At 42.1% G+C, this 27,172-nt stretch overlaps 1 long non-coding RNA gene across 1 annotated transcript; it reads right to left on the bottom strand.

Annotated features, from left to right (window-relative positions):
* Positions 1-360: 360 nt before the first annotated feature.
* On the bottom strand, positions 361-6,864 carry LOC110340927. Its single transcript, XR_005871784.1, has 3 exons — positions 6,817-6,864; positions 2,350-2,454; positions 361-964 (listed from the first exon to the last, which is right to left on the bottom strand). It is a non-coding gene; the product is annotated as an uncharacterized LOC110340927 (long non-coding RNA).
* Positions 6,865-27,172: the final 20,308 nt, after the last annotated feature.

Genomic DNA, 27,172 nt, shown 5'->3' with positions numbered 1-27,172 from the left:
CTGGAAGGGGAAGTGGGGGGAGGACCCTTCCCCACAGCTGGGACTTGACCATCCTAGGGGTCCAGGTGTGAACTCTGCAATCATGACAAGAGCATGCTCTTGCCTTCTACACTGACAGCCAGCTTGGAAGAAGTTTGTCTATACCATCAGAAATAAGATCCAACTACTTCTGCTAATCCCTCCTACTCACAACTGACCAGCAAAAGAGATTGTTTGAAAACTGCCCAGCAAGCCAGGAACACCAGCTGAGAAGCCTTTGAACCAGATATTTTGGAAAGAACATGTCTAAAATAACCTTTGACAGGTTTCTGGATGGCTCCTTTGTATGCTCATTTTTAAAGACTGACACAAAGCAGTAACTGGAAGAAGAAAGGCTTTATTCTGTTAAACAGTGAAGTCTTTTGTCCACTGAGTAGAGGTGATAATATCACCATGTTAAGTTTGTTAAGCCATTGCTCCAGAAGGGCTACAACTGCTGTAGAAATTTTTGCGTCTTCACTACAGCTGATGGCACTTAAAGAACCCTGCAAAAGCCTGTCTTCGGGCACCTCACCCCCTTCTTTTGCTTGAATTTTCTTCCCCTTTCCCACCCAGTCCTTGGCACCAAATACAATCCAACAAGTCCTCTCCGACTGGCATGGGGTATGAAGTCAGCAGGAGCTGGGCCAAGCGCCTCTCCGGCTCCGCTCACCCAGGCACCGCAGACCAGATCTCCAAAGGGGACAGACAACTTTACTGGTCTCAAAGCTTTGTGTCCGTGCCAAATAGCTCTGGGGACAGTTACAACAGAGACCCACTTTCTTTCATTTTACTCGGACTGTTAGAACCCTTTATTTCCCGGAAACTTCGATTCTGAGACCGTTTTATGTAAAGGAATTCTAAACGAAGAATCACCCCTGTAAACCAACGGCTACGATTTCTTCCTGTGATGGACAATCAGATCTCCTGTTTGATCAAGAGTTTTCTAAAACAAAGAACATAAAAATATACAGACATGTCCAGTGATAATTCTCAGTGGCAGGAAGATAAATGTTTACACACCCCAATCTTGAGTTAGATCCACTCAGTAAACTCACAGCTTCAAACTGGGACAGTTTTAGCTGGGCAGTGGTAGTAGTGCACGCCTTTAATCCCAGCACTTGGGAGGCAGTGACAGGCAGATCTCTGTGAGTTCAAGACCAGCCTGGTCTACAGAGCAAGTTCCAGAAGAGCCAGGGCTGTTACACAAAGAAACCCTCTAAATTTTTTTTAAAGTGGGGGACAATTTTAGTCCCTCCCTCAACAGACAGGTAACAAGGTCTGGAGGCAGGTTTGAAAGCCTCAGCTGGTATTTGCCACTGACATCCCTAAGTAAAGGCAAGGCTGTTCCTACTCATCCTGCAAAGCGTAGGCTGTGCCCTCCCAGCAAAGGCTCCCCTGGTTCTAAAGCACTCGGTGTGGAGGCTAAGGCCTGACTAAAGTCAACACAGGTTGTGAAGTCAAAGGTCCCACCTCTGAATCTTTCCCTCCTCGGCTCAACTGGCTCCTCTGGGGCTCCTCACTTCCATTGTCATTCACACCTTGGTTCCTGACCACAGCACCAATCCCCAATTCTCCCTTCCCTTGCAAAGCTTCCCACCATGCCCTCCTGAGCAAGACAACCAAAGGCCCACAGCTCTTCTATACTGATGACCAGCTGACAATAAGCACAATTCTTACCCCCTTTGCAGGGGGTGAAACTTTATTTCCAGTGTCATCCTGTCACAGTCAGAGAGTGACATCATCCCAATGCTACTTCAAATGGCAACTGTTCTTCCCGTAGCCCCAGTCTTTTTCCACTTGGTGATCATATGCCTTCTTCTGGCCTTCTCCCATGTACAAATATCCTGGCTCGCAATGCTCCTTACCCAGTTTTTCTGGCTTTCCTAGTGATTTAAAATCGGCCTGGGATTTCCATCCAACATCCTATGCTTTCATCCCCTGTGACAATCCACACATTTCTCAACTCCAGGACATAAGGAATACTGTCCCTGGTGTGAATAGAGTCCCTTTCTGTTTTGCATCACGTATTCTACATGACCATATGTAGTGGCCTAGGGTCTTAACATAATCTCCACTAATCTCTTCCTAGGCTAAACCACCACCTTCCCAGTCATACCCTTGACTTTGCATAGCACCAACGTCACTAAAGCATACTCAGCCTTTCAGGTCAGTTCCTCAAATGTCCTCACAGCTACACTCCTTCCCTATAGGGAAACATTGATGCCATTTCCACTCTCTGTGGAAACAATGATGTCATTTCCACTCTCTGTCAGTTCCCTCTGTGTCCCTTCTTATCTTGACAGGAGCTCCCAGTCTACAACTACTCACCGGTTAATGCTCACAGTCTGTGGCTGTCTTCATTCTATTCCATGTGACTAGCAAAGCCTCGTTTCCAAACAAAGGTCGTCACCTGCCAACCCAGACAGCTGCATCCTGGAAGAGGAAATTGCAAAACAAGGAAGACGTGAATCAGATACAACACAACACCTGCCACTCCCCCATCACTCATGGGCTCTGCGGATCTTGTTTTCCTGTCCCTCTGGTCCGTGTTCTCTGCTCTCTATCTCAAGGCCTCTTATAAAAGCCGTAGCTTTAGCAGGCCTACTGACTGACAATCGCACGCAGTGAGTTGTAAAACGTGACTATCACGTTGCTTCCTTCTCACTGCCCAGACCTCTTCAATTATGGATGTCTGTTATTTGAATAAAATAAAAAATAAATGTGCTGTCATCACAGCATTACATGTTCTGGTTGGCCTTATGCTGGGAGGACTTGGGTCTCCTGATCCTATTTGTCCCTGTGGTCCTTCACAGCAGCTACCTTGGCCTTTGTTCTGTCCTTCAAAGTTCCCATGATCCTTTTAATGCTGGAAGCCCCTATAAAACCAGTTCCTTCTATCCACAATGGCCTCCTCTGCCCTTGCTTTCCTCACCCTATCCTCTCCCAACATCTTTTCCTCAAAGACACTTTTCCTAGTCTTCCTTTCCCCTCATGCTGTCTACAAGGTCATGTTATCCTGACCTATGACCTCTTATTGAATACTTGTCCTTCTATAACATTTATCACAGACATAGTTAATTTGTTATTAATTATTCATAGTGTTTTCTGACCAGAAGGTAAGATGTGTAAAGGACAGCAACTAAGTACTTTATTCAGTGTTATGTCCTGGATGCCTTGCAAAGAATAAGTAGTCTCTGTGAATGCTTGACAAACATCAATTAATTACTGGATGTCCACGTATGTTAGTGCACTTCTTTAATCCACTTAGCAATTGGGAGGCAGAGGCAAGCAGGTATTTATAAGTTTGAAGCCAGCTTGGTCTACTTAGTGAGTTCCAGGCCAGCCAAGTCTACATAGTGAGACTCTGCTTCAGAAAGTAAGTCCAGCAGTGGTGGCACATACTTTTAATCCCAGCATTCGGGACACAGAGGCAGATGGATCTCAGTGAGTTCAAGTCTAGTCTATACAACTACTTTCAAGACATCCAGAGCTACACAGAGAAACCCTGTCTTAAGAAAACCATTGCTTTAAGGACTATCTAGGGCTGGACAGATGGCTCAGTGGTCAAAAACACTAGCTGGTCTTCCAGAGGTCCTGAGTTCAATTTCCAGCAACCATATGAGGGCTCACAAACATCTGTAATGAGATCTGGTACCCTCTTCTGGCCTTCAGGGATACATGCAGACAGAACACTGTATACATAATAAGTAAATAAATAAATAAATAAAATTTTCAAGTTATTTTTGCTGGGCACTGGTGGCACATGCCTTTTATCCCAGCTACTGGGAGGCAGAGACAGGTACATCTCTGTGAGTTCAAGGCCAGCCTGGTATACAAAGCTAGTTCCAGGACAACTGTCTTGTAAAACCAAAAATTGCCCTGTAAAACCTGCCTTGTAAAACCAAAAAAAGAAAGAAAGAAAGCTAAGTAAATACATCACTGAATGAATGAGAATATAAACTTGCCCTTAAAAGATAAATGGAAGCCAAATGAAGAGGAAGGAAGTAAGGGAGGGCGAGAGACAGAGAGAGAGAGGGGGGGGGAGGGAGGGAGGGGGAAGGAGGGAGGGAGGAAGGAAGGAAGGGAGACTCCTCATCAAAGTACAAAGTGTAGACATGAGTAGCCAACCAGTCTGTATTTATCAAATGTTCTTGTATGTGGAAGACTTTTGCCACTGGCTAGAGATTTGTATGTAGAACAAACTCATAAGGTAATGTTTTGAGACCATTGAGGTCCTCCTGTACGTAGCCACATCATTTCGTCCAGATGGGATCTAGGAGTGGGATTTGAGGAGAGAAGAGTGACAACACAGTCAATAGCAGAGTGCCTCTCAGTATAGCTTACAGTAACATCTCTGCTCAGTTCTACAGCCAGATAATTACAAACCAAAGATAGCATAAACCATCAGCTTGGAGAAAAGAGGAGTCTCTTAGTTGCCTACACATAAACCCAGTATGAACACATAACACTGGACATCATTTATCTTTAACTGAGAGTGACACTGAAATGTTTTTTTTAAAGCGGTGTATGGAAAACAGAAAAGCATAAAGCGGAATGATTATACTAGACACAAGTTTCATTTAAAGAGTAGGCATTGTCCTCCCATTCACCTCTTCCTGAAGCAGACAACTTAAAGACTTTTATTGAATTAATGTGTCTTTTATCACCATGCTTAACCTGTGATTGCACCCTGAACTTCATCTTTCTCACACTGGCAGGTCATTACCACATCCAGATGTGTGTCCAATACCTGTCACAGTGCCTGTCCAGTGTCAATTAAGTTTTTTAATATCTTACGTACAGATGAGGAGTAATGTAATGTGAAGCCCATGTAGGCTTAGATATTTACTAGTTACTAGTTACTAATCCCATCATTCTTTTTCCTTTTCAAGCCAAGTTTCCTCATCAATGAAATGAGATATTAGATTTTGCCCTAGCTGTGTCCTATGGCTGCTATAAACATTAAGTGAGATTCTGATGTGAACACATAAACCAAAAAAATTCATAGGGAGAGTTATTACAAGTAGAGTTCCTTGGGAAATTCTCAAAACATCTATAAAACATATCTTACATAGTTCGACAAACATAGCATTAAAGCTATTACTCCTTTTACAATGGAAATTGAAAATGATTAAGCTGCACCACCAAAAGAAACAAAGTCAAAGTCTGAGTTCATCTCTGTGAATCTCCAAAAGCACGTGTAGGGTTCGTTTTTTTCAGATAGTTTCCATTCCCTGGAGCAGGCTTTCTCACTTCAACTGACATTGGGGACTGGATCATTTTTGTTGTGGAGAATTCCCATGTGGAAGGAAAGAGGATCCTTGCATACTGGTGGGAGAATAAATCGGTAAGTCATTATAGAAATCAGTCTGGAGGGCCCTGAAAATTAGAACCAGCACTACCACACGTTCCCTCAAATCCTCTGCCGAACCAGCATGAAGTCAGTATATAAAAGAGGTACACAGACTGACATGTTCCTTTCAGTGTTGTCCACAGTCGCCTACACATGGTACCAAACTAAATAAGTGCCCAAAACCTGATGAACAAGAAAAGAAAAGTGGCATGGGTACACAATAAAAGAGCATTTTGCCTTTAAAGGGGTAGATTTTGTTATTTACAATGACATGGATGAACCTGAAGGAAATTTGTTAAATAAAGTAAGTCACGCAAAAAAGCCAAACAAGATGTGAGTCAGTTTTCCTTCAGGGTTACTTGAGATATTTTGACAGCAGTTATGTAACTGTCAAACCAAAACCACACCGACACGTGGCAAGCAAGACTGCTGCAGGGTTGTACTTTACCTAACATTTGCCTATTGTCAGCATCAGGTGCACAGGTCTCATCATCCAAATATGTACAACCAAAGAGTCAAGATTGTTGATCGGTATTGAACTGGAAAAAACATACAGAAAAGAGGTGCAGAAAGAAGAGAGAAGCGTAGAGACTAAAGCAGGAGGGCGTAAAGGAGTTTAGGCAAAAGGCGTACTGAAAATGGGTATAAAGCAGTCCCAGCTCTGAGAATGCTGAACGACATTCACAGAAACAATTTTTTAAAGGCCAGTATACATTCTTTCGCAAAACAAACCCAAGAACACAACGGAAAAAAAATCATCCATTACAATTAAGTAGGCTTCAGTCCAGAGACACAAGGATACTTTAACATTCATAAATCAAAAATATGTAAGCCATCGCATAAATAGTCTCAAAGATAGAAAATGCACAATCATCTCAACGATGAAGAAAAGGCCTTTGACAAAATCCTGTACCCATTCATGATATTAAAATAAAGTCCCAGACAGACAAGAATAGGAGAGAACACATCTCAACTTAATGAAAACTACACATCATAAACAAGCATACACAAAACCAAGATGAACTCAAAGCACCCAACGAAAACCAGGAACAAAAAAAGGATGTTCGCCATCCCCACTCATAGTCAATGCAATCCTTGAAGTCCTAGACCAGTAAGACAAGAAAGGAAATAAAAGGAATACACACAGGAAAGGGGAAAGAAACAAAGTATTCTTGTTTTCAGATGACAAGAATCTATATTTAAGAGAAACTAAAGATTCCACCAGAGAACTAGAGCTGATAAATAACTTTCAGTGAATTGGCAAAATACAAAACTGACATGCAAAAATTAATATCTCCCAGGCAATGCTGCACAGGCCTTTAATCCTAGCACCTGTGAGGCAGAGACAAGTGGATCTCTGTTGGCTTTACGGACGCTGTAACAATACGCGACACACAATTACTGAAAATAAGGCTAAGTATTTTATATAGAAAATTACTCACAAGATACCAAACCCCGAGAAGCCCAGCAGATCTCAGCTAGCGACTGGACCGGAAGCCGAACTCCAGGAAAAGAGAGCGAGACTTCCTGTGCGCTATCTTTTATGCCTTCCCCCGTAACGCCCCTAGCCATGCCCAAAAGTGGGCTTGGCTAGTGACGTAGTTCCGCCTACGTATGTATACGTCTTTACGTCCAGCCGTATACGTCTTTAGTCCTGCCTAAAGTGGGTGTGGTTAGTGGTGTGGTAAACCGCCCTTTTATTACCTCATCTGTATGCGCCTCTAGTAAGTCACATGTTTAATGGCGGCATAGACTTAGTAAGTCACATGTTTAATGGCGGCATCAGACTTCCTCCTACAATTCCCCTTTTAGTCTAAAAAAGGACAACTAACTTGTGTCCATGAACAAAATGTATCAAACATCTATTCTATCTAAACCTAAACTTATTTTAAAGAAACACCCAAATATGAACACCTCCTTCCAATCCCAACTCTAAAATAATTGAAAACTAACACTAACAGGTGTAATCTTATAATATCAATAGTAGGGAGAGGGGGCGTGGAATTCTCAAAACTACTTCCTGCTGAGATGGGACGATGATAATCTCATGGGGACCTGTGAAAAGAAAATGTTAGTATAACGAAATCTGAGTAGATCAGACAGTCTCAGTATGGCAGGAGATGCTTGATTGAAGTTCCTGACTGGGGTTCTAGTGTTGATTGAAGCTCTTATCTTGAAGCTCTGGTCAGATTGTAGAAGATGTGCTATTTCCGTTCCTTGGTCTGGAGTTGTGTTGAGTGATGTAGTTTCAAGCCAGTTTCAGGATAGTGCTTGTCAGGTGGAGTCAATGATGTGGGGCAATTCAGATGCCTCCAGTCGAATCAGGTGAAGTCAAGGAAGTGGATCCTCATTCTCTTTCAGAAGCAGTTGAAGATTGCTGTCAGGAAATCCCTTGTTCTCTGGAAAACTCAAACATTAATGTTAACGAAGAAATATTGTAACTTTCATATGTAAGCATACAGAAGAGGTGACAATAGGGAAGATGGAAAACCTGGAGGAAATTAGACTGTTCAGAAAAAGAAATCCATAGATAACAGTCCCTCATTTTATTTCTTCTGTCTTATATCAATGGCTCTTTGATATAATACAGAAATTCTGAATTGTATTTAAATAATATGCTTGGGTTTAGAGTAGGAGAGCCAATCCAACTCCAAAGCCAGCTTCAGTTAAATGAATGGGAACTGAGGTATGTGAAGAAATAAAGATAAAGGTGTACTATGAAAAAGCAATATAGAGAGATTTAGACTTTGATACCACACAGTGAGATACTGTTTGTTGATGGTCCTCAGGGTAGTTATTCATTCTTCTACAGGAATCCATATGTCCAGTATTCCTTGCTGAGTTTACCTGTGAAGACAAAAACAAAGCACTTCTCTTTCCTTTTAGGAGGTCACTTTACCCATTGTGGACTATGAATTTGTAGATGGGCTGTTATCTTCCTCCTCCTGAGATGTTTTCTGTTCTGATCGAATTTTAATTAATTTTGATGGAACCCAAACCTTTTCTTCTCCTGTGGAAACAAAAGCATAACCCCTTCCCCAAAGTAACACATATCCTGGTTTCCAGACTGAGGTCATAACATCCTTAAAATACACCGGTTGGTTCAGTTCAGAAGTCTTCTCTGTAGTCCAGTGTCTTTCTGCTGCAGTTTGTCCTTTTTCATCAGCATTAAGAAAATTCAACGTTAGTAAAGCATTGTGTAACCTGTGTCTAGGTGTCTTTGTTTTCCCTGGCTGTTTATGAAGCATCTCTTTTAAGGTTCGGTTAGACCTTTCAATTATTGCTTGTCCTGTGGGATTGTAAGGTATACCAGTTACATGTTTTATATTATAATATTTGAAGAATTGTTCCAATTTACTGGAGACATATGCTGGACCATTGTCAGTTTTTATTGTTTTAGGTATACCCATAACAGCCATTACCTCTAAGAGGTGTGTAATAACAGAGTCAGCTTTTTCAGAGCTGAGGGCAGTAGCCCATTGGAAGCCTGAGTACGTGTCTATAGTATGGTGTACATATTTCAAACTGCCAAATTCTGGGAAGTGAAATACATCCATTTGCAAAAGTTCATTTCTGTGAACACCTTTAGGATTACAACCTGCTGGTAATGGAGTTTGAGTGTACAATGAGCAACTGGGACAATTTCTTACTATTTCTTTGGCTTGTTGCCAGGTGATAGAAAAATCCTTCTTTAAACCTTTGCTGTTAACATGGTGTTTCTTATGAAATTCTGAAGCTTCCAACACATTACCTACTAATAAACGATCAATTTCATCATTGCCTTGTGCCAGAGGACCTGGCAGACCTGTATGGGATCTGATGTGTGTTATATATATAGGATGAGTCCTGTTTCTGATGATTTCCTGCAATTGTAAAAACAATGAGGTTAATTCTGTATTATCAGGAACAAATTCTGCAGTCTCAATGTGCAGGACAACTCTTTCTGCATACTGAGAATCCGTGACTATATTGAGAGGCTCTGTAAAGTCTTTAAGTACCATGAGAATGGCATATAACTCTGCCTTTTGTACGGAGTTGTAAGGGCTTTGAACTACTTTACTTATATTTCCTGATTTATACCCTGCCTTACCTGATTTGTTTGCATCCGTGTAGAAGGTAAGAACTCCAGAAATAGGTGTTTGCCTCACGATACGTGGAAGAATCCAAATTGTTTTCTTTATGAATTTGATTCTCTCTGTTTTGGGATAGTTATTACTAATACTTCCCAAAAAGTCACTGCAAGCTATTTGCCAATACTCATTATCCTTCCATAAGGAGGAAATTTCCTCATTCGTTAACGGTACAATAATTTCAGCTGGGTCTTTCCCAGTCAGTTGACGAAGCCTTAATTTACCTTTTAATATCAAATCAGATATCTTTTCTATATATGTTTTCAATTTTTTATTTTGTTTATGTGGCAGAAATACCCATTCTAGAATGATGTCGTCCCTCTGCATTAATATTCCTGAGGGTATTCTCTAGATGGTAAAATAACCAGAATACAGTCCAGATTTGGATCCACACGGTCCACATGTGCTTCTAATATTCTCTTTTCTACCCATTCTAATTCTTTTTCAGCCTCAGCTGATAGTACTCGTGGGCTGTTTAGGTCTTTATCTCCTTTTAAAGCCATTTTCAGGTGTTTTAAATCATGCCCTTCTACACCAATAATCGTCTGTAATTGAGAGATTTCTCCTAATAGTTTTTGAAGATCATTAAGAGTCCGGTAACGATCTCTTCTGATCTGTACTTTCTGTGGTCTAATTTTCTGAGCATCTATTTTATAACCTAAATAGTTAATAGAATCTCCTCTTTGTATTTTTTCTGGGGCAATTTGTAATCCCCAGCGAGGCAAAATTTCCTTTACTGCCTCAAACATCTTTTCCAAAGTATCCTTATTTGAATCAGACAATAATATGTCATCCATATAATGATATATTAACGAATGTGGAAATTTTTTACGAATTATTTCTAGAGGTTTATTCACAAAATATTGACTCAAAGTTGGACTGTTTAACATACCTTGAGGTAGTACCTTCCACTGGAATCTCTGTACCGGACGGGAATTATTATAGGTAGGTACTGTGAAGGCAAACTTTTCTCTGTCGTTTTCTTGTAATGGTATGGTGAAGAAACAATCTTTTAAGTCTATAACTATAATTGGCCAATCCTTAGGAATTAGAGAAGGTAACGGCATCCCAGGTTGTAGAGACCCCATAGGCTGAATTACCTTGTTGATGGCTCTAAGATCAGTAACCATTCTCCACTTACCAGACTTCTTCTTGACAACAAAAACAGGCGAATTCCATGCACTAGTTGATTCCTCAATATGTCCAGCATCTAGCTGTTCCTGAACTAACTTCTCCAAAGCCTCTAACTTCTCAGATGTCATAGGCCATTGACCCACCCAGACGGGTTCATCTGTCAGCCATTTTAATGGTAGAGCTTTTGGTTGCTCTGTAGGTTTGGCACTAGCATCTTGCTTCTGTACAGCCTGTACATTTGGCATCTGTTTTCTGTACTGTCTTACTATATTCTTACTACCACTAAGAGCTTGTCTATAATTCCTAGCTGATACAGGAGGAATTTTAATCTGCATATTCCATTGCTGGAGTAGATCACGACCCCAGAGGTTTATAGCAATATCTGCAACATATGGCTTTAACCTTCCTCTCTGTCCTTCTGGCCCAATAAAGTCAATCCATCCAACGCTCTGTTTAACTTCAGATAGGGTTCCGATCCCTAAGAATTGAACATTAACCTCTTTTAAAGCCCAGTTTTGTGGCCAGGACTGCTGATTAAGGATAGTGACGTCACTTCCGGTGTCCAGTAATCCGTAAATCACCCTATTATTTACCTTAACCGGAAGTTTGGGTCTATGATATTGTATAGAAGTTTGCCAAAATATATGTTTTGTATCTCCTCCTGATGTAGTTGATTCATCCTCTGGAGCTAATGTATTATCCAGTGCCGTATTATTTACAATGGGCAGTGGATCTTCTAATTGTCCTGGGAGAGGCTGTCCTCCACTGTCACTGGGAATGACCGGATAATCTTCCTCTTCGGGGCTCCATGGAGCCCCGGAAGCCCGTTTCCCTGCTGTAAAGATCTACCTTGTCTGTCTATTGTGGAAAAGCATTCATCAGTCCAATGGTGCCCCTTCCCACACCTCCTGCATAGACCAGGAGGCTTAGGCCTTCTGTTTGATACATTCCTGGTAAAAGCATTATTTCTAGGAATGCGTTGTCTACAGTTCCTACTAAGATGTCCTATTCTACCACAGTTAAAGCATTTTGCATCTTTACGCCTATTTAAATTCTTTGAGATTGCCTTCCCTACCCATGCCTCTATATCATCACAGGTAGGGTATTTGGCATCCTGGTGCCTCCTCAAGCCTGTAGAAATAGCTTCACCTACCCAAGCTCCTGTATCCTGACTTTTACATTCCAGGTTCGCTGTATGCAGAACCCATTCCTCCAATGGCGCTGATCTTATTTTTAATGGCCAAATTACCTGCCTGCATTGAGGATTCGCGTTCTCATATGCCAAAGATTCTATAAGAAGACGCCTGGATTCTGGGTTCGCTACCTGTACCTCTACTGCTCTGGATAATCTCTCTAAAAATTCAGTGAACCTTTCCCTTGGGCCCTGTAATACCTTGGTGTAGGGTTGCATTATCTCTCCTGTTTCACAAACCTTATCCAAGGCATTTAAAGCAGCTGTACGGCACAAAGACAACATGTGCTCGTCATATGCAGATTGAACCTGCGTGTCAGCGTAAGGACCCTCCCCAAGAATCTTGTCTTGGGGTACTTCATGACCCTTCTGCAATTCCTGAATCTCAATTGCTTTTGCTTCTTGCCTCCATAAAGCTCTCCATTGAATTTGGCAAGAATTTTCGAGTACTGCAGAGGCTAATTGGGCCCAGTCTTTTGGGGTTACTTTATTTACAGTAGCCCATGAGGTTAGGAGCTCTCTGACAAAGGGAGAATGAAGACCATACATGACAATGGCCTCCTTAATATTTTTTAGATCCTTCATCTGTATAGGCTCCCAGTGATAAGCAATGGGACCATTTGATTGTTTTTCGTTGCTGGTTTTTCTGTTACAGATACCGGAAAAACCATAGAGGAACGCATAGCAACCTTAGGGAAATCATTCCGGCATTTGAGAAGCTTTGGGAAACTCCTGTCCTGACCGGTTGCCTGTATTTCTGATTCTGAAGTATCAGATTGAGTGTCTTCTAAATCCTGCAGTCTATTCATCATTTTTTCTCTGAGCTCCTGAAGTTCTTGGGACAAATAATTTTCTAAGGACGTCATGGAATCCTTCAGTTTTTCACATTCATCATTTACATGTGATTCCAAATTTCTAATATTCTCATCCTTAGCAAGTACCTCAATAGCATGTAAACTGCCTTCTACAAATGATATTCTATCAGTTAGTTTACCATTGCTCTCAGACATGGAACAATTCTTTTCTGCTAGCATTTCAATTTTATGTTCCAGTCTTTGTAATTTGCTAGTGAAATCATCAAACATGGAACCGTGTTTGTCGTTAAATGTTTCCACATTATGTTCCAATTTTTCAATTCTATCTATGGAACACATTTTTCCTGAAAATAATTCAATTTTGTGTTCCGTCTCTTTAAACCTGTTCGTCAGACCTACATTATCATTTTTAATATCCTGAATATTTTCTACCAACCCTTTCTTACTCTCCTGCAATGAATTTTGCATTTCCTGAATCCTTTGTATTAAGATTTCAAAACTATCCTGCGATGACTATATGACCTGTATAAGTTTATTCCTATTTTTGAGCCATTTCATTAACAAAATTATATTGATTATGAAGCTAATAATCACCATCATGGGTAGGAAGCACCTTTCAGGTAGGTCCTCAACCCTTTCTAAAATCCCATCCATACAAAAAACAAGAAAATTCTTAACATCCTGCATCATAATGTTAGCTGTTGACATTGTATAAAGCAGTTACGTTTGTTACCAATGGAGTAATTCAGGCCAAAATCAACAGGCTGCCAGCGAAAGAGCACGTGGCCGGAGTCAGCTGGCCGCCAGTAAAACAGCACGTGGCCGCGAGAGAAACCTTGGAATTCCACCTAACCTTACCGGCAGGTAGAAGGTGCTGGTTCCTGACGGCAGGAATCGTGCCTTGCCGAGCGAAGTGGTGAGGAACTTAGCGAAAGGAGAGTCCACGTGTGCCTGGTCAGGCCGAGAGAAGCGCCTGGGTCCCGATTCCAATCCCGCTCCGACACCAAACTGTTGGCTTTACGGACGCTGTAACGATACGCGACACACAATTAAGGAAAGTGAAGCTAAGTATTTAATTTAGAAAATTACTCACAAGATACCAAACCCCGAGAAGCCCAGCAGATCTCAGCTAGCGACTGGACCGGAAGCCGAACTCCAGGAAAAGAGAGCGAGACTTCCTGTGCGCTGTCTTTTATGCCTTCCCCCGTAACGCCCCTAGCCATGCCCAAAAGTGGGCTTGGCTAGTGACGTAGTTCCGCCTACGTATGTATACGTCTTTACGTCCAGCCGTATACGTCTTTAGTCCTGCCTAAAGTGGGTGTGGTTAGCGGTGTGGTAAACCGCCCTTTTATTACCTCATCTGTATGCGCCTCTAGTAAGTCACATGTTTAATGGCGGCATAGACTTAGTAAGTCACATGTTTAATGGCGGCATCAGACTTCCTCCTACAGATCTCTAAATATGAGGCTAGCCTGGTCTACATAGCATGTTCTAGGGCAGACAGGGCTACAAAGTAAGACCCTATCTCAGAAAATAAAATCTATAGCCTTCATATATACCAATGCTGAACATATTGAAAGAGAACTTTGAAAAACAATGCCAGTATTGTTCTTTCTTTCAAATTATATAGCAGAACCATAATAGTAAAAACAAATACATAGATCATTCAGCAGAATAAAAAGATACAAATACATATAACTTCAGCCACATGATTTTTGTCAAAAATACACACTAAAAATACACAACTTCAACAAATGGAAAAACCAGATTATCTACATTATCTCTCCCCCTTCATGGAATCCAACTCTGAATGAATCAAAGACCTGAACTTAAGACCTGAGACTCTGAAACTGACAGAGGGGCAGCCAGGGAATGCCCTACAAAATACATGCTGCCTTAATTAGGGTTTCTGTCGCTGTGACGAAACACCATGACCAAAAAGCAGGTGGGGGAGGAAAGGGTTTATTCAGCTTACACTTCTATATCACAGTCTATCACTGACAGAAATTAAGACAGAACTCAAACTGGGCTGGATCATGGAGTTAGGAGTTGATGCAGAGAGGCCAAGCAGGGAGAGTTGCTCCTTACTGGCTTGCTGGACATGATTTATTCACCCTGCCTTCTTACAGAACCCAGTACCACCACCCAGGATGGCCTCAGCCTCAATTGGCTGGGCCCACCCTCATCAATCACTAAGAAAATGCTCTACAGCTAGATCTTATGGAGGTATTTTCTTAATTGAGGTTCTCTCCTCTTAGATGACTTTAGCAAGTATGTCCTCAGTGAATCCAAGACTCAGGAAATACAGTCAACAACCGACAATGTGGCCACATGAAACTAAGAAGGGAACTCTCAGTTGAGTGAGAGGCAGCCTACAGAACGGGAGGAACATCTTTGCCAGCTATACAGATAACACACGATTAATATCTAGGACATGTAAGGAACTCAAACAAATAAACACACAAAAAAACAAACAACACAATAAAAATGAGTTAGTCAAAAAGATACATGTGGGTAACAATATTTTTAAGTGGTCATTAGCATTAGCCATCTGGAAAATGAAAGTTAATACCGTTTTGAGATTCTACCTCACACTAACCAGAAAACAAATGACAGCAAATTTTGGCTAGAGTCTCCTTGGAGAGTGGAGGGGAGATTAGGGAAGGGGTTGGGGGAGGGTGAAAGGGGGCAGGAGAGGAGGGAAGGGAGAGGGAGCTAGGACTGACATGTGAAGCAAACTTGTTTCTAATTTAAATTAAATTAAAAAATAATAAAAATTTTAAAAAATTGGCTAGAGGAAGTAGCAACTGCTGTAGACTGGTGCAGCCACTGTGAAAACCAGCGTGAAGGGTCTCAAAAACTAAAAATAGAACTGTTATATGACTCAGTTATACCCCTCCAGACATACACCCAAGGTCTCTATATCCTACTACAGAGATCGTCCAAATTCAATGTTGCTGTATTAACAATTACTAGAAAGTAGGATCAGCCTCCTCACCATGAGTGCATAATGAAAACATGCTGTATTTACACAGTGGAATTTTGTTCAGGCATAAAGAAACATAAAGTTATGAAAATTGCAGGTAAATGGACAGAACTAGAAAATATACCAAATAAAGTAACCTAGGCACAGGGAAACAAATGCTGCATGTGTGGGGCCTAAGTTCTGTTTCTTGTATGTGTGTGTGTTTAACTTGGTGTGCCTGCAAAAGTTAGCAAGAAGCCTTGAGGTGGGCAGAGTCAATAAGGGTGGAAACCTTCAACTGGGAATGAGAGTAAGAAGGAGGAAGTCAGGGTTAACAAAAACAGCGAATATGTATATAAACCAAACATAAAGGGACTACTTTGTAAGCCTATTAAAAATAACACTTTTAAAAGAGATTTTTGAAGAGAGAAACCCTGCATGTGTGGATAATGCTTCATGTGGAGCTATAGGCTATTAAGCAAAGACCCTAGTGTTAGGTTGAGGTAGCAACTCATGACTTGTTGGTGAGAGAGGTTCCAGAGGCCCCTGAAACAATACAGGTTCTTGCAATTCTTCATGGATTCCCATCAGAAATAGACAATAATGACCTACTACCGAAGACACTACACACTTTAGTTGTATAATCCCAGAAGGTGCTACTCAGGCTGATGGCTAAGAAATGATAGCAATCATCTTATTCAGTTGTGATCATTGGGAACTACAACACCAGCATGCTAGGCGAGATATGCCTGCTTGTGTAACAGTGACGTGAAATAAATCACTTTCTGATCAGATGTGAGTCACGCTCCACAAGAGAGGGAATTTATGTCCAGTATGGCTGGAGAAGTCATGGGCCCTAAGGGGAAACCTACAATTGTCGTTTTGCAAAATGGATATGTTGTCAACTTCCTTCTAAGTATTTGTGTTTATGTGCTTAGATTTAGTGCTACTCTCAGCACTGGTCAGGGAAGGTTCCGTGTGCCATAGATAATGTTCAATGCACATACTTATAGCTGCTCGGTGTGCTGAAAACATAGTTTGAGTGGTCAGAACTAACAGAACATCTTATTACCCTCTCTAAGGTTCAGGGAGCACATAGAAAAGGGATCAGAAAGAATGCAAGACCTTAAAGATGAGAAGGAAAACCATAAAATACTACATTTTGAACATGATATGGATGTTGCACCTATGAACTCAGCAGTGACTTCCTGCACAAGACCTGGTAAAAAGGGATCTAATGGAAGGAGAATGGGATAAGAGAGAAAAATATGGCGGGGATTTTGATCAAAAGAAGTGGGGGGGGAGTGTACGTGCACTGAACACTACACAATTCTCATTTACATTATTTTTCTGCAGTCTGCAACGTTCTCCTCAGCCTATTCTAATGGATAGTCCTGTGACAAGTTCGGGGTTTCCCACAAGTGCAGCTGCTCAACTATGGAATCAAGAGGGGTCTTTATGAATTGGGTCTTGAATGTGCTCCACTGGATGCTGAATGCTGAGTATCCAGCACCAAGGACAGAGAACGCTCTGGCCCAGGCATAGCGTGCTAACATCACTGCTGCCAAAGAATGGCTCCTTATAAGGTCTGTCACTGTAAGTTCAGTAGATATTCTATAACCCCCCTGGCTCTTGAGATCTGCAATTGGTGTTCCCTCACACTGGGAGCAGGGAGCTCCCAAAACTGAGGCAGGAGGTAGGATGGGCTCGAGGTTTGCTCTGCTTTGTGGAGTTCCCTGTTTTACACTGTAGCAGAACTGACTGGTCTCCTGGCTGCTTTCAGCATTCCTCAGGTTTTTCCCTGGAGACTCTGGAAGATTGGCCCTGTGTGTAACCCACACTATCCTATTCAGCCTCTAGTTTCTGATACTCCACTTAAGCTGTGTCCCTTGGATCAGTTTTCTCCTTCAAGAAAACAAAAAGGTTTCCCTGTAAACGGTAAGACAGTTCCCTTTGGAGCTTCTGTGGTGTCTACCATTCTCACAGCGGCCCCTGGGGTCAGCAACAATGTGTTTAAAAGATCTCTGTTCAGGTAAACCTTGACTTCACCTTAGAAAAGAATTTCAGGACACGCCAGTATGAAGCAGAGCTGAACTTTATTGGAAAGCGTTTATAACATAGATTTTAAGTACAGGAGTGACTACACAGGCAGTCAGAGAAAGACCAAGGTACTCACAGAGCATGCGGTGGACACTTCACTCCATGGTGTTTACAGTAGTCATGTGAGAAGTATTTGACCCTTGATGTGTGATCAGAAAAGACACTGGTTTATTTCTGGTACTTGAAGTTCATTTTGTGGCCAATAATTTTTCTTCAGTGTTCCACATCTTTGAATTTTTTATCAGTATTCAGTTTAACACCTTACATGTAAGTCATGCCAAGTTTGCTAATTATTTTAATAAAAAATTGCCATGCTTTAATAATCATTCTCCTCCTTGTTTGATCAGTTAAGGGGAGACGCTTGCGGAGAGCCTCGGCTAGCAGTATTGGTTTATATTTTAACTCTGCCTTTGTCTATACTTTGCTACTTTGAGTTTGGTACAGAGTCATTACATATAAAGTTAAATTTTACTCTGTCTGCCTGGCCTCCAAAACTTCATCATCTTTTTTCACTTTGTTCCGTCCCTTATGCTTTAGATACATTTCTCAAACAGTTTTTGGTTTAGCTTTTCATACAATTGGCAATTTTACTCCACTTGAGTTTAACATAATGACTGGTTCTTTAGATCAAGTCTACCACCCTTGTCTGTACCCTTTAATTATGTTTATTCTATGGTTCATTTCTTCCCTATCTCTCCAATTGCTCAGGGGAGAAGTTTATATGTTCCAGTACCGCAGTCAAGAAGTTATGCATCTCAATGGTGATTTTACTTTATTTATCTTTTTTTTTAAGACTAAGTCTCTATGCATCCCTGGCTGGCTTGGAACTTCCTATAGAGACCAGGCTGTCCTCAAATTCACAGAGATCTGTCTGCCTCTGTCTCCTAAGTGCTTGGATGAAAGACACACACCACCATTTCCTGCTCAGTGGTAGTTTTAGATAGCAGCTTTAATAATTTGGCTTATGAAAATTTAATTGTTAATTTTACTACATGGTGAACAAGATGTTCTAAAATGCTTGTACTGCTCATACTTGTCCTTAAGAACTTATACCATCTAAACATGTTCCTCACGTATTTCTCTTTCATTGCTTGTTTTTTTTTTTTTGCTTGTTTACTTGTTTAAAACTCCACAAGATTTATCAGTAATTCTTTTCTGTCTCTCAGAAGTCCTTAACTTTCTATAGTTCACCATCTCGGGAGGGGTCACATGAGACTTCCTCCATCCACGCTGGGATGTCAGCTGCTATTGTCATTTGTTCAGATCTTGGTTGGGCAGACATACTGTTGAGATTTCTCTTTTGTATCTAAAAGACACACTCTACAGTCCTCTGGTTCCTATAAACTCTCTGTAATAGTTTCTATGATGCTCCCTAAGCCTTGGGTATAGAAATTGTTTTACAGAATTTATATGCACTTTTTTTGGGAGAATTGATGAATTTCATTAGTATTGGGAAATTCATGTTTCTAAATTATTCTAATTTTGCTCCTATGCCATTTTCATTCCCCTTTGGGGTGTGTGTGTGTGGTGTGTGGTGTTTGTGTGTGTGGTGTGTGTGTGGGTGTGTGGGTGTGTGTGTGGTGTGTGGTGTGTGTGGTGTGTGTGTATGTGTGTGTGGTGTGTGTGCATGTGGTGTGTGTGTGTTGTGTATGTGTGTGTGTTACACACAGGTAACGTTTTTACTTTGCCCTCATACTCACCCATTCTGCATCTCCATCATGCATCCATCCTGAGAATTTTTTCAGCCGTTCCATTGCTCGTTAATTCTTTCATCTGCTGTGCCAGTCTGCTGCTACCCAAACTACTAAGCACTTCCTCCTTCAGACACCAAATTTCCTGTTTTAGTTCTTTTATTCAGACTCTTTTTAAATGTTTGCTATTAGTCAAACTCTCAAATTGTAGCCTTTACTCTCTGCAAAGTATACTTGCAAAGTTTTAAATGCTGTGAATAATAACGCCAGTCTCCGGGGCCTTGTGAGCCTGCTGCATCATCGGTCCCTGCAGCTTCATCCCTGTCTCCCTTTCTTATGCCTGGATGTTGCACTGGTAAAATTCCTTGCAGATTTGACATAAAGCCATGAATAATACTTTTATGTTCCTTTGTGGAGGGACTTCAACTTTCTAGCTGGTACACGGGAATTCTAGCCATCTAGCCCTCTGCTAGGACCAATTTCAAATCCACTTTTCAGTTCTCCTGGAGAATTACTCTACTGGATCAAGAAGGCCCCAACTCAAAGGAATTCAAATGTCAGAAGGACAGACTGGAGTGTCTGTTGGGCAGCTGACTAGATAGTAGGAGGATCAGAAGAGAGCCACCTCCCCAACCCTTATAAACCAACAGCTTGTAAAATCAAGGATTAGAATTTTAGGACAATACTTGCTCGTCACATGAATGGGAGCTGAGTCCTGTCACTTTCTGGTCCCAGGAAGAGATGTGACACCCTAAATTGCCCAGAAAACCATTCACTGATAGCCACCTAAACCAGGTTCCAAGAGCCCTGAACCGTACAAGATCACCTTATAGCAGGGTACCTTACAACAGAGAAAAGCAGGACAAGTACAAGGTCTGCATGAAATGCACACAGGAGTCCACACCCAAGAGTATTCTCAGCAGTGCATTTGGCCTTTGTCTGCTCCCCCCTTGAGAGAGTTCCCCCTTTCTCTGTAGAACGCTCTACCTACTTCTACACTGCACAGTCTGTGTCTCTCCTGAGTTCTCAGCCACAGATCACAGGACTGGGCACTGAGGGGCACCCAAAGCAAGATCCCAGAGACAACGAGACACCAGTATCTGTTATGCTGGCTTCTGTGACATGAAAGCCAGGACACCATCTGGGGGCTGTCAGTAAACTCCAAGGAGTTCAGGGCCCGCCTGTGCTGCATAGCAAGGCCTGACTCAAAGGAAAAAAGGGCAAAGCCAATGCTTACATGGCCTCTTCACTTCCAGAAGGAAGACAAGAAGTAGAGCAGGCCCATGCCAGTGGGTGACACCGTGGTGACACCTGTCAGAGTCACCTCCTTCTCTAGCTCCTACAGTCTCAACCTTCTGGAACCTTCAGTCAATATTTATTTGTCTGGGCTTTTCAGTAGAGTTTTCGCCTATACTTATTCAATAGAGTTTCAAAGTTACTTTGTCTATCAAACTATGATTAACCACAGAAGATATGTAAATATAATTTATTCTAAGCTTGAGTAAGAGGAGGAAGGAAAATAAAATGTCTCTAATGCTTTCCAAGTGGTTCCATACAAATCAAAATGAATCAAATACTCATTTGACAAAATCCATTTACAAAGTGTTTAAACAAACATAACCATGGTTTGTTTGGTTACATTGTTTACTTATGGTTTGTTCGTGGGTATGCTGGCATGGTTACCCCAGAATATTAATGTGACTTTCACTTTCTCTAAAATCTTAACAAAACTATATTTCATACTCACAAATCTTATCAAGACTAATATAATCCAGAATAGTTACATATAAAATGATTCCTTGAGATTATGGTTTTACTGAATTAAAGACATCCAAAGCTTGCTGTAAAATTTTAAAACTTTTTGATATTATTAAACAAGGCATTAGCCCAAGCACTAATTAAAGTTTATCATTGTCACCCAATGATAAGATTTTTCAAATTCTACTGTCTGCAAATTTTCATCTTTTAAGGAAAAATCTAATTTAAGTGAAAAATGTCTTTCATGACCAAAGTCTGTGACGTCTAGAACTTTCACATTGGTGTTTGAGAATGAGAAACTGCTTTTGTTTTTCTTTTCTCTCCCCCACCCCAGTGCCAGAACAGAGCCTACGGTCTAGGTTAAATACCTAACCTTGAGGAATCACCTAACGTTTCAAATCCATTCACCACTCAGCAAACATTCACCAACTGCCAGCTACACATCAGACACAGGAGCACGCTTAGGTTCTCTTTTAACACATGAGGGGCTGTTTCTCCTTTCTTGCCAGTATACGTGCTATCCTAAACCTGACTGTCTGGATCATAATCAGCGAGAATTTCGCAACTCCCCGTATGATGAGTCTTTCCCAGACAGCCTTGAAATGTAGCCCAGCATCTGCATTATCTCCTCATCTAAAAAGGGCAGGTGCAATAGACAGGCTATGACATCAGCATTCTCTCCTACTCACCTAACAAAAATTGTGACCCACAGTTGGATTATCTCTAAAGCAAGACTACAGCCAGTTGGAATTCCTCCCCTCCACACAGCCAGGTTGGCCTGAAAAGTGGGCTCAGATCTGAGCAGCAGCAGGTGAGATGCCTGGCTTGTGTCTACCACCAGTGAAGCCTCTTGTAAGTGCATAGACTGAAACTGAAGGAAAGAACCTTTGACGTGCCAGCTATCCAGGCTCAATTCCATTTCAGAGATCACATCTATCCCCCAGGACACTCTTCCTCGCTTTGATTGTGAACTGACGTCTCCTGAACATGTTTTCGTTGTGTGTACATGCAAATATGCATACGATTATTTGGATGTTTTGAAATACGGGGTTTCTTTTATGCGGGTTCAGAGAGACTAGGAAAACCACTAATTGGTTTATTCTTTACTGTGACAATGTAATACATAATATATAACTTAATACCTAGTGTATAATGAAGTTCAGTAATTTTTTACTCCCTGTTATTCAGTCTCGTCCCCTCTCCCTCACTTGATGAAACCCTTCTTTCCAGCAAACTCCGTCTTGTATTCTGTGTCTGTGTGTGACACTCTGCACGCCTGAGTGCCAGCAGAAGGTGCTTCAACAGCTACACCACTAACAGCGACATTCCTTCCGCAGCCACTGTTAATTGTCAGTAGTAGCCCAGGGGGTGGGGCCTCGTGGGCCCTTACCCCTTCCGTAATGGAATGCTGTCTGTCCCAATCTTCTGCAGGTCTTGTGTAGTTATCCACAGCAGTTCATGAGGGCAGGGTCGCATCATGTCCGGAAGACAACTTTTCACACTGCATCTCCCCAGCTTCTTGCTCTTTCATTCTCCTCCTCCCGCCGCCCCCGCTGCGTTCTCTGAGCTTGGGAGGAGGAAATATATAAAGCCAGTTGGTTTTCTACTTTTAAGTCCATTGTGGGTTTGGGGGGTTCTGGTGGATAAGCACATGCAAATGTACTCAACAGTGAAGGTGTGCGATGCGGTGACGATTTAAAATGGCTATTCTAACTGTATAGAAGAGGCTCGGTGAGATGCTTAGACTCGGGGTCTGCTTAATGGCAGTGTGCGGGTTTTCTACTTGCAAGGTTTTTATTGTAATGTTCGTTTTAAAAGAAAGATTATTCTCAAGTGCAGTCGAGATTCTTGAGAAAATGGGAAGGTCTATTTTTTTATACAAATGGATGCTGTGTTTTATTTTGTCGTGTTCTGACAATTAAAGCTTGCCTAGAGATCAGAGGGCAGAGCTAGCCGCTAGTTAGCCACAGAGGCCAGTGGCAGCTTGTGCCTTTAATCCCAGCATTTACGAGGCTCATGCCCTTAATCCCAGCACTCAGGAGGTAGAGACAGAAAGTGAGACGGTGGGGTGTAGACAAGATCTGAGCCCTTTGTGGATGCAGGAAGGAGACAGGTAGGAAGCAACTGTTGGCTGCTCCAAGTTCTCTGATCTTTCAGGTTTTTATCTGACTCCTGGTTTTTATTGATTAAGATTAATTAGACTAATGCTTCACACAGATTTCAGTTGTCTGGACAAAAGACAAAATTATTTTTTGTTTTGTAGCTGACTGTAAATAATTAAACATTTTTGATATTTCATGTCGAACTTAGACAAAAGCTAAGTCACTGAAAATTTATAGAAGTGTTACAGAATCTTCGGGGACACACTGCAGTGATCACCATTGATTGTCAAGTAGACAGGATCAAACACCACCTGGAAAACTGGCATCCCCGCAAGCCTGTGGGGCGCTGTCTCGATGACAGGACTTGGTGTAGATTGATCCACCTACTGCAGCTGGCACCATTCCCTGGCTGGGGTCCTGGACAGTATAAGTAGAGAACAGTGTCAAGCCGCAGCAGTGGTCATCGCTCTCTGCCTCCTGGTCATGGATGCTGTGCGACCAGCGGCCTCAAGTTCTTACAGCCTCGACTTTTCCACCACGAGTGACTGGAGCCTTAAACTGTGACCCGGAGTAAGCCCTGCTTGCCTCAGGTCACTGTCCTCAAGGTATTTTATCACAGTAAGAGAAAAAGAAACTAAGATGTACACACTACTCAAATCTGCCTGATAAGTAACTTTTTTTTTTTTTTTTTTTGGTTTTTCGAGACAGGGTTTCTCTGTATTGTTTTGGAGGCTGTCAGTCCAGCCCGGCCTCGAACTCACAGAGATCTGCCTGCCTCTGCCTCCCGAGTGCTGGGATTAAAGGCGTGCGCCACCACCGCCTGGCCTGATAAGTAACTTCTTAATACAAATTTCTGTCCACGAATAAAGTCACCAAAATCGATTTTTCTCAAGGAATGCTGCTTAAAATAAATTATCAAGAAAAGTGAGTCCCTCCCACTGTTCCCGGACATTCAAACTCTCGGTTCTTAGTGTCTGACTTACATGTCTTTTTCTTTACTGCTATAAACATAAAAACTGATTTCATAAGAATCCTGAAAAATATTCCTGATACTAAAGAAATTTCTTAAGAGAAGAACTTTAGATTATGGTTTGGGTAATAGTAAAGTATAACTTTGATACTAAGGTAAGACACATTTAACCACAGTATTTATCTGGGCTTTGTCTTTTGCAGTTATGCTTTTGTAATTTAATTTAGCATTTTGAAGCAGGACCTCACATAGCCAGGATGGCCTAGAAATCACTCTGTGGCTGGATGACCTTGACCCTCCTGTTTTTTGACACCAGTTTTTTACACAGTGCTGGATATCAAACCCCTGACTCATGTATGCAGGAAAGCACTCTAGCAACTGAGATATATATCTAGTCCCATCAAGTTTGAATCACTTTATCTTTTTCTCTATCAGCCATGAAATCCAAAATAGTTTCCACTTCATTTTTATGCACGCAAAGCAAGACAGAAACCTACGTTCTTTTGCTGCCACCTTGTGGTTCGTATTAGAAAGTGCAGCTGTGATAAGCCTCAAGTGTGACAAGGTGAACATTACTGTGTAGCTACATAAAAGTGACACATGCCTTTTAAAAGGCTAAAAGCAGAAAACGCCTTTGTTTAAAGTAAAAAAAAAATGAATGAGTGGTTACCATTTGAAAATACCCCTTTGTATTGCCTGAAACTTTAAGAGAAACCTCCCCTAGATTTTCAGTTCATTTGAACATAGAGACTATCTAACCTCCAACTTTCTAAAACAGATAGTGGGTACTCGATAAACAGTAGCAGATAGTAGGTACTAATAAACACTTCAGTTCCACAGCTATCTCGGTATTGCCTGTTCCATTAAATGATACTTTCAATCAAATTAAATAGAAAAGATTTTAAATGACCTCATGTTAAGGAGACTGCCTTGTTTTCTAGAAACAGCTTGTTTTATATAACTAGAAGGGTTAAGAATCAATAAGTGTAAGGAATGAATTACCTTTATGAGAGGATGTGATATTTGGAATATGGTCTCCTGTGGTTCAGGTAACCTTGAACTTGCTGTGGAATCAAACATCTTATCTTCCTGTCTCTACTTCCCAAGTTCTGAGATTACAGCGTCTGCCATGATGCTTGGCTTCAGAAAGGATTGCTTTGGCTTTGTTGTTTTGGTGGTGGTGGTGGTGCTATTCTTGGTGTTGTTTTGGTGATGGAGGTGGTAGTGGTGGTGGTGGTGGTGGTGCTGATGGTGTTGTTTTGGTGATGGTGATGGTGGTGGTGGTGATGGTCGTTGTGGTGTTGTGGTTGTTGGTGGTGGGGTGCTGCTGCTGCTGCTGCTGCTGTTCTTGGTGTTGTTTTGGTGATGGTAGTGATGGTAGTGATGGTGGTGGTGGTGGTGATGGTGTTGTTTTGGTGATGGTGATGGTGGTGGTGGTGGTGATGGTCGTTGTGGTGTTGTGGTTGGTGGGGGGGGTGCTGCTGCTGCTGCTGCTGCTGTTCTTGGTGTTGTTTTGGTGATGGTAGTGATGGTAGTGATGGTGGTGGTGGTGGTGATGGTGTTGTTTTGGTGATGGTGATGGTGGTGGTGGTGGTGATGGTCGTTGTGGTGTTGTGGTTGGTGGGGGGGGTGCTGCTGCTGCTGCTGCTGCTGTTCTTGGTGTTGTTTTGGTGATGGTAGTGATGGTAGTGATGGTGGTGGTGGTGGTGGTGGTGGTGTTTTGGTGATGGTGATGGTGGTGGTGGTGATGGTCGTTGTGGTGTTGTGGTTGGTGGTGGGGGGGTGCTGCTGCTGCTGCTGCTGCTGTTCTTGGTTTTGTTTTGGTGATGGTAGTGATGGTAGTGATGGTGGTGGTGGTGGTGGTGGTGATGGTGTTGTTTTGGTGATGGTGATGGTGGTGGTGGTGGTGATGGTCGTTGTGGTGTTGTGGTTGGTGGGGGGGGTGCTGCTGCAGCTGCTGCTGCTGTTCTTGGTGTTGTTTTGGTGATGGTAGTGATGGTGGTGGTGGTGGTGTATGTGTACCAGAAGACAACTTTGGGTGTCTCTTTTCTTGTTCACTGCTGCAGTATGCCAGAGTAGCTGGTCCCCAAGCTTCTGAAATTCTCCCATCTCACCACAGAGGAGCTGGGGTTACAGCCATGCACAACTGTGTTCAGCTTTATGCAGTTTCTGGGGCTTCAAACCCAAGCCTTTGTTCTTGTACGGCAAGCACTTTACCACTGAGTGACACTCCTAGGCCAGAATTTCTTCTGAGGAGTGTGAATGGGTGTGGGTTGCCTAGTGAATGGGTAAAATGGCCTGAGCTAGAGAACAAACCACCCAATACGATTATTAAAGTGGGTATTCTAGACCCTCCTCTCACTGTAGCACAATAAAGCAGAGTGCTTGGAAGTCAGTGTGTACACTTAACTCTGGCAGTGTGGAAACACAAACTGAAGCCATCTCAGTGGAGTTTGAACCTGCAAGACACCTTTGCTGAATCAACAAAGGGCATGTGGGAGAGGCCTGGGTGCTCTCCTCCCGACTGTCTTTCCATGGTGGTTCATTGGTCAGATAAAAATCCTAGAGCAAAGACAAGTGTCAAGGCACGAATTCTGTCGGCCTAATGACACTCAGGACATGACCCTGGACAAGATCTGTCTGTCTGTTCCTTTACGTGAGCAGAAAATTGACATCCCCTTTAGCTGCCTTCTTAGACCACAGGGAGATAAACTAGTGACTGCCAAGTAACAGGGACTGTGGTCACACACACACACACACACACACACACACACACACACACACACAGGTACACGTGTGACATTAGCCATAAAGCTTCAGCTAAGACAAGCATAGGGACAGCATAGTCACCTGGGAGCCTACTTAGCTTGGGCTACACACACCACTTTCCTTAGCAACCCCAGGGTCCGATCTGCATTGAGTCACACAAAGAACCCACCTC

The sequence above is a fragment of the Mesocricetus auratus genome, unplaced genomic scaffold, assembly GCF_017639785.1.
Source record: "Mesocricetus auratus isolate SY011 unplaced genomic scaffold, BCM_Maur_2.0 Super-Scaffold_100029, whole genome shotgun sequence".
Lineage (NCBI taxonomy): Eukaryota > Metazoa > Chordata > Mammalia > Rodentia > Cricetidae > Mesocricetus > Mesocricetus auratus.
Note: the sequence above shows the minus strand (reverse complement) of the source record. Positions and strands in the feature narration are given on the sequence as shown.